The sequence below is a fragment of the Cryptomeria japonica genome, chromosome 9 (assembly GCF_030272615.1).
Source record: "Cryptomeria japonica chromosome 9, Sugi_1.0, whole genome shotgun sequence".
NCBI classification, from domain to species: Eukaryota; Viridiplantae; Streptophyta; class Pinopsida; order Cupressales; family Cupressaceae; genus Cryptomeria; species Cryptomeria japonica.
The window spans coordinates 9,654,736-9,663,072 of NC_081413.1; positions in this window are offsets into that span (position 1 = coordinate 9,654,736).

Here is an 8,337-nt window from a genome sequence, read left to right on the forward strand (position 1 = left end):
GGTGCAGTAGATTCTTCATGGGGAGAATCTGATATTTCAGTAATCAGAGGCAGTTTTAGAGTAGGTAAAGTAGTTCCAGACCTCAAATGGATGTCATTAACGTTTAAGGCATAAGCTTGATATTGGTTGCCTTCAGCAAGATACGTAGGCTGCTGAGGCTACTGCTATTGCTTATTATTGGGATTGGGCAATGGCTGGGCAGGCATAGGTGTTTTTTTTGGAGGTCCAGGATTTGTGGCAGTTATTGCAAGAGGCGGCATAAGGGGTTGTGGTTGTGGCTGTGGAAGCTGCAGGAATCCAGATGACTGGTTTTGCCATTACTGAGGGCCTCGCCATTGAGGATTTTGCTGCCAATTTCCTGAAGGTGGGGTCCATTTCCCTTGTGGCTGCTGCCATCCTCCTTGAGGGGATTGCAATTGCTGGTTCTGATAATTAGGCCAATTTGGTTGAGGTGGATTCCAGGGTGGTGGTGGTCCATATGCATGTTGCCATTGGTTATTATATCCAGAATAGGAATTACCAAAAGTTAAAGGGTCTTGAGGCATACCTTGTCTTTGGGCCCATGGTCTCCTTTGTGCAACAAAGAACACTTAATCATCATCTCCTTCTATTGGCTTGAAGTCAGTACGTAGTTGATTGGCTTCCAAATTAGCCACCATCTTGCATCTGCAGTCACACTTCTTTTGTCTGCAGTATGGACAGAACTCGGCCAAAACTGCTTCAGCCTCCTCATGTTTCTTCTGAGCTTGCATAGTGTCCAGTTGCGTAGCCATATTATTAATGATGTCCTGCTTGAAGTCAGATAGAAAATTTTTTATCTCCATTCAGGAAACTCCACCAGAAGAAGACTTCCCTATTGTAGCATGATGACCTCGACCTTTCTTAACTATTGCTTGAGAGTAGTTAAGACATTTTTTTTATATCATCCCAAGGCAGCTCGGTTATATCACCTCCTCCTATCAGGTCCAGGGCATCTATACAAGCATCACTGATTCCCTTTAGAAATAGTAGTTTCTGAGAGTCCTCGTTGAGAGTATGGTTTGAGTTCCTCTTTAGTGAAAACAAGAATCTGGAAATATAATCTTCTAGACTTTCATCATCCTTCTGCTGAATTCAGAATATGTCATCACCTTTGCTGGCGCTCTTATAATATTCCTTATACTTTTCAAGGAATTTTATCTGCATGACCGCCCAACTATCGACGACACCTCTTCTCAGACTCATGAACCATCTGAGAGCTCCTTCCTTCAAGGTGGAAGGAAATAACTTCAGTTTATGAGCGTCTGTGTTGTAGTCATAACTACGACAGAGGACATCAAATTCAAACAGAAAGGTTTTTGGGTCCTCTGTGACCAGGCCATAAAACTTTGGAAGCAAAGAAGAGGGAATGTTTTTAAGATTGTCAGTATCTCCCTGGAGAACAATGGGAATCTCAAATGCAGGAGGTGGATTATTAGGTGGATTATTTGCCATGTTTGGTTGCTAGAATAATAGAGCGAATGGATTTTCCTCAGGTTCGTTGTCAGCTGGGTCAAATGGTAGTTCAAGAAACAGATTTTTAGGGAGGAACCTTCCCAGCGCGTCTCTTCTTCTTCTATGCATGCAATATGATGAATAGTGGCTTGAAGGATCTAGAAAATTTTACTAATAAGCTAAACTAATGCTAAAAATGACTTCTGATAAACTCCTAGCTAGACGCCATCCCCGGCAATGGCACCAAAAATGGTCGCGCCCACTAAAGGATATGCAAATCACAGTAAAACCTTTCTTGGGAATTGGGCATTCCAACAGGTGACCAATATCTCTCTCTGTAGACATTCATTTACTTGTCAAACTAGGGGACGTATACTTTAAATGGCGCAGCAAAATATATGCACTAAGAACTCATTTTGGTCAAATCTTAGCAGAAATACATATTGGAAAAAAATTCTACCTACGCTACAGGAAGGTAATACAAAGCTCTTTAACTCAACTATGATTTGATTAAAACAGAAACCATGATAACTACAACTGAAACACAAACTATGAACTGGCCTTATGCTACAGGAACAGGCACAGTGATGGATTCCTTATGCTATAGGAGCAATGTAAAGCTGAGTTTGTATAAAAACTTTAAAGATGAAAGCAAAATGAAGCTTAACAGGAAAGAACTGCTAACTAACTAGCTACAGATACTTACTAAGTGGGCCCCCTTAGCAAGCATCTACTAATTACATAGATGCTAAACTCAGAACTTCATTGAACTTTATTCATAAAAATAGAATGATATACATTGTTTTGTTGATATGGAAACTAACAACAAACTCTGTTTCTGGTTAAACAGATTATGTCTTTCATTATCATATTGATTCTTACATGATATCTACTACTCTGATTCTATCTTATTCTAACTCTCATCTCTCTTCTTCCCCCTCTTCTCTCGCGCAGGAGGAGAACTTTATTTAAAAACAGGAGAGCAACTAACTGACTAACCCATCAAAAAAAGACGTGGAAGTAAAATATATCCCCGAATCAAGGAACAAACTTCATAAATGAATTTATGCGTTCAACCCAATCTAGAGAGAATCTAGCACTCCACTCTTTCCAGATTGATTGTCATTAAATTTCTTTCCCATGGTTTCGGTCACAGAGTCTTCGTCGGAGCTCCCTCGAAGTCATGTAGGAAATGGACTTTACTGCAATGCTGAGATTGGCTGCGCTTGACTCGATCATTTTTCAACAACCTGTGAAACAAAAGGTAACAGGCAACAGAAAAGGCGTATGGCACATACACGATATCTATTCATTAATCACATATTTTAAATATACTTCATCATTCAAATAGTATATACGATATACCAGTCATTTTAGGGAGTCAACGGGGCAATAAATGCAATCAAGTCAACACAATGAGCTGCAGGAATATAAAAGTATCTTGCTACAGGATATCCCAAAAAGGTTTCAACAAAGTTTGAACATCCATGAAATAACAAAAGTAAAGGCATTTAAAAGTTTATTATAACATCCAAATTATGAGCATATTTTAAGCTCATCACACTCCTTCCATGTTCACTCCACTTCCAGACTTGGATCAATAAGAATTACAAAGGCCTTACTCATTGGGAATCAAAAATCAAGCTTTGAAAAGAAAAATCTAAAGGTCAAAAAATAAAGAAAAGTACTTTAGTCCAAATCAAAATCAAAATCTATTAGACTCTGCAAAAATCAAAGTCAAGGATAAAACTCCTATGAAGCAAAAAGATCAAGAGTTGATCTCCCTTAATGTCAAAATAACTAGGGGCAAAAGTTCTACAATTTAAAGTCAAAAAACATACTTGTTGATCCTAAGTCTCGATCATGCTATCCTACTTTCACCTCTTTCGCTATCATAAGCCTTCATCACTTATCCACTTGTTCCACACATCCTTTCCCTTTTGGCAATACACCATGGACCTTTAATGGATCTTCCTCCAGGGACTTTTTTATCAGGGATGCCCAAACTTCTTTAGGTGACACGCATATGGGCCTATGTAGTTCACACTCTAGTAATTTTGCCTTCGTTCCTTCATCAAGGAATGACATAGCTAGAATCATAGGGTTAAGCATCATACACTTGAGGTGGGTGACTTAATTCTTAGGGAAAATCCTAAAAATCAGCAAGATGGATAGAAGAAGGACAAGTTTGAACCAAATTGGCTTGGTCCCTACATCATCACAACAGTCTGTGGATCAGGTGCATATCATCTTTCGACACCAAAGGGAGAACTTTTGGAGGATCCTATCAACAAAATTCAGGTTCATAGGTTGTACACATAGCTCTTCAGAATATCCTAATTCAAAAATACAAAAAAATTCAAAAAAAATTCAAAAATACAAAAAAATAAATTTTTTTTATCAAAAATACAAAAAAATAAAAAAAATTTAAAAATTTAAAAATTAAAAAAAATTAAAAAAATCCAAAAAAGTAAAGACAAATAAATTAGTCCAATGGTGAAAACCACTTCGGTGGCACCCTGGGAAAATACCATGGTGAAAAATGGGATACTGGCGCCATGTGTAGAGACATTGTTCCTCCCTCCCTTAGGATTCCATCTCATTCTTCAATTTGCACACACTCATAGCCTATCCATCCATAATAAACTTACCCATTTCCATCATGGCTTGTTATTGATCTACCTCAGATTGGTTAGCCATTCATAATAATCCTTTCCTTTTCACCCCTTCCCATTCATAATAAATCATCTCCTATCTGTGGCTAAGGCAAATCCTACGTCTAGTGATGGGTGTGGAACTGAGAGCATCACATGTTTCGAGGAGTACATTTTCTTCTAGTTTTCTTTAGTCTATCCGTGCACAATCCACAATAAAGCAACACTTGCATCGCCAATCCGTAATAAAGTTTCATCTTCTCTGCAATAAAGTATCAATTTCATGGTTTCAGTCAGTTTCAGATGAGACACAAGCATCAACAATGGGCTTCAACAAATCAAATCTTTTAACAGACTCAGACAACATTATGGTTTAGTGCTATCTATCCTTTTGTGAATGAAAACATTGTCACCACAATCAATAAGACTTATACAAGTGACAAGAGACACTAAACTTGAGGACTACAGTGGATGTTGGTGTCGAGTCTTGGTTTTCTTTTGATTTTATCATTTTGGTGACATATCTTTTAGCTTTTCCAAGATGTCTCTGACTAGAGATTTTATCTCTAGGATGTCTTTCACTAGAAAGGCGAGGATGGGGTATCATCACCTGTTTTCTTCATTGTCTCTGGATTGTCTCTTAGTAATGCTATGACTTGTCCAAGGATATGAGGACACTGTGAGTCTAGTGTGAATTGGGGCATTCCTTGTTTGTGACTGTCTGATCTCCATGCAAACAGGTACAATGACTTTCTGGGTCGAACATATATCTGGATTGTCATTACCTATTTTGCCATAATAAAGATCAATGATGATAACGCACAAGAAGCTCTTTCACTTCCATATCTTCTATCTTTCATCCCCCTTTCTTGATTGACCTTTGTCATGCTTCTTATCACATGACTGAGTATAATGACACACCAAAAAATCTCTGCATTTCATATAGTTTGCACCTGCATTACCACATATTCGTATTTCATATATACATATAGATATCACAATTACATCACATTCTGCACACAACACATATTAGCACATTCTACATTCTCATCATGTAAATAGTTATTTGCATTATCATATTCATCTGCATTTCATACATTTACATTTGCATTTGCATAACATTTAAAAATATAAAAGAACAAAAATATTGCATTTTCCTCATGTACATATTTGCACCCATATCATAAGCACCACATAGAAACATACATCATAAGACATATAGAAACATTGCATAGGTACACATGCATATAGCTTCCGCAAGGATGAATCGTCTCATATATATAATCATAAGTTTCATGATATAGTGATGTCAAAATCATATGGATACAATCACGCAAAGGTGTCATCATATAAAATAGTACAAAAATGATACATAGGGAGCCCTCTAAGGAAATGATGAACTCCCTCCCTTGGAGCCAGCTAGCCTCGACGGAGTCTGAGCCCTGGAAGGACCCGCCCTAGGATAATCTCTCTTGTCCCCTCTATCTTGTGGTGGTGGACGACTCATGACCCTATCGCTAGACGTTTGTCTCTTGTCTCTCCCTCCAGAGGTTGTCATAGTCCGCGATGGTCTCCGGAAGCTCCTAGCCCGCTGATCTGGTGGCACCACTCCATAGTAGAGGTCTCTCCAATAGGCTATCTCCTTCCCTTCCCATAGAACATAGGCGTATCCGGCCCCGGTGTCCTCTATAGCCTACCTCCCTGCCCTCAGTTCTGTCTCAGCCTCTCTATAGCACTGGATAGCCTAATCCGTCTCCCACTCAGTGTCCCTCAGCTATCTCCTGAGCTTAGCTGTCTCCCTCTTTAGATCCTGGATCTCATCTTCCTGTCCCTGGCAGATCTCCCTCAAGGATAGTAACTCATCCTCCTCCTTTGCCCCCTCACCCTGCCTCAGTGGCTGCTCCTGTCCCTGTCCCCATCCCTGTACCTATCGAGGAGCCTGTGCTGCTGGCACCTGTGACAGAAATCCATTTCTGCTCCTCACTATGTGAACCTACTGAGCCTGTCTCTCCTCTCCACCCTCTCTATCACTTTGCCTTGCCTCCGTCATCGGCCTCTACCTCCACCATCCCCGTTATCATCTCCATCTCCCCCACCATCTCCATCTATCAACTCCCTTGGATTTGTCAGCCATGGAAACAGATGCTTTGCCCAATATGCAATATACTCTGCATCCATGCCTGCATCCTCTATATTTGTCCATATATCCCAAGGTAGGAGAACCATCTCTACCATCTATGTCATAGCCTGGTCATAAGAAAGCAATGGCCCCAAATGCATCTAATCCCTCACTATCTGTGCATACATCCTAGACCCCCGTGGCATCCGCTATATCCTGTCGAACTGTCTACCCACCCTATCTACAAACTGCCTCTCAATAACATATGGTGTCCGACCAATCAGATTCCTGCACCATAATACATATGGCAGCTCCACTACATCATCCTCCCACTCCTCACAGTCCCGATAAGGCCTCCATACCACACTGTCTATCTCGTCTATAACCCAACACCAATACTCCAGTCTCCCAATCCATGGGTGAGAAGTGATCATATCATATAAGTGTACATAACTACACCCATGTCCTCTACCTCTGATGTGTATCGGACATGTAACCGATAGATGCTCATATGCCCATACCTGCAACAGTGTCACTCTGCATCCCAATGCTGTTGATCCATGATATACAAACTCATGCACGCAGACACGGTCCCTATGCAAACCTGGTGTGCTCAATCACTAATGTCTCCAAATTCCTTGCCCATCCCACTGCCAATCCTCGTGTCAACCTGTCCGGACACAAGAACCCACTGATCACTCCTGCTAGTACTACCGGTAGTGCCAATCTTGTCGTGGTCATAGTGTCTCAAGCCACATGTCCAGCCCTCATCTCCAGTTCTGGATCCTGGAACTCTCATCTCAGTGTATCCCTATCTCCCTCTCGATCATAAGGAACTAACTCCCCATCGATCGATATCCGCAGTATCCTGTATACATCCTCCAAGTTGACTGTCATCTAACCCATCGGTAAATAAAACATGCAAGTCTCTGAGTGCCATCTCTAAGCTAATGCAGTTAGCAATCTCATGTTCGCTCGAAACTCATGCACATACAGAATATGTTGTAGTCCCATAGCCTGAACTATTTCTCTATCCTTGAGTTTCAACTCTATTCGTAAACTCTTAATCAAAGGGAATCTCTCCCATGACTCCAGCATCGATAGGTCCTCCTACAGTGAAGCAAATCAACTGTGTCAATCCTAGTGGCATTCCTTGTTCATCATAAAGTGTTGCGTGTTATCCTAGTGCTTATATCTATCATGTGCCACTCTATCCTAGTGGCATTCCCTATTCATCACAAGGTGATGCTCTTTTTTAGTACTTCCTATTCATCACAAAGTGCTACTTTCTATCCTAGTGGCAATCCTTGTTTATCACAAAGTACTACTTTTTTTTAATACTCCTTGTTCATCATAAAGTACTTCTTTTTTATCTTGGTACTCCCTATTCATCACAAAGTGCCCTAATCTATCCTATACTAGGGACTCTTCTTGAGTGTGTCCTCTTGAGTAGTTTCCGGATTGGCAATGTATGTTCTATCACAAAATTGTCAATCCTAACCCTATCTGCTATTCTAGTCTTCCATAGAAGACTTGCTTGAGTGTATCCTCTCAGCATCTTATCCAATTGACAACATATGTTCATCACAGAACTATCATTTTTTCCTTGAAGATGTAAACACGCTTACATACTTCTCAAACGTGCCTGCCCTGCACAGACGCACCTACATCACACAGACGTGCCTCTTCTCTACACAGACATGTCTGTCCTGCATAAACGCACCTGAAATACACAGACACACTGGCATTGAACACAAATGTTAGTGCAATCATAAACGTGCCTGGCACAAACATAGATGCGCCTATCCTACCCAGACGTGCCTGGCACCAACGCAGATGCCCCTTAGCATTTCCCCCCCCCCCGTTTGACATATATAAAGCACATTTATTTCTCTACCTAGCATGCATTTATGACAACAATTAATGCAACAAGGTACAAGGAGGTTTTGTGGTACTTACCGGCTCTCCTGCATCTGTTGGCCTCTTATATCGACAAACGCAAACGAATCTATGTACCAATGCCATCGTTGCTGACTACTCTCTACTCTCTCTACACTTTGATCTCTTGGATGTGTGGATGACAATGAGGAT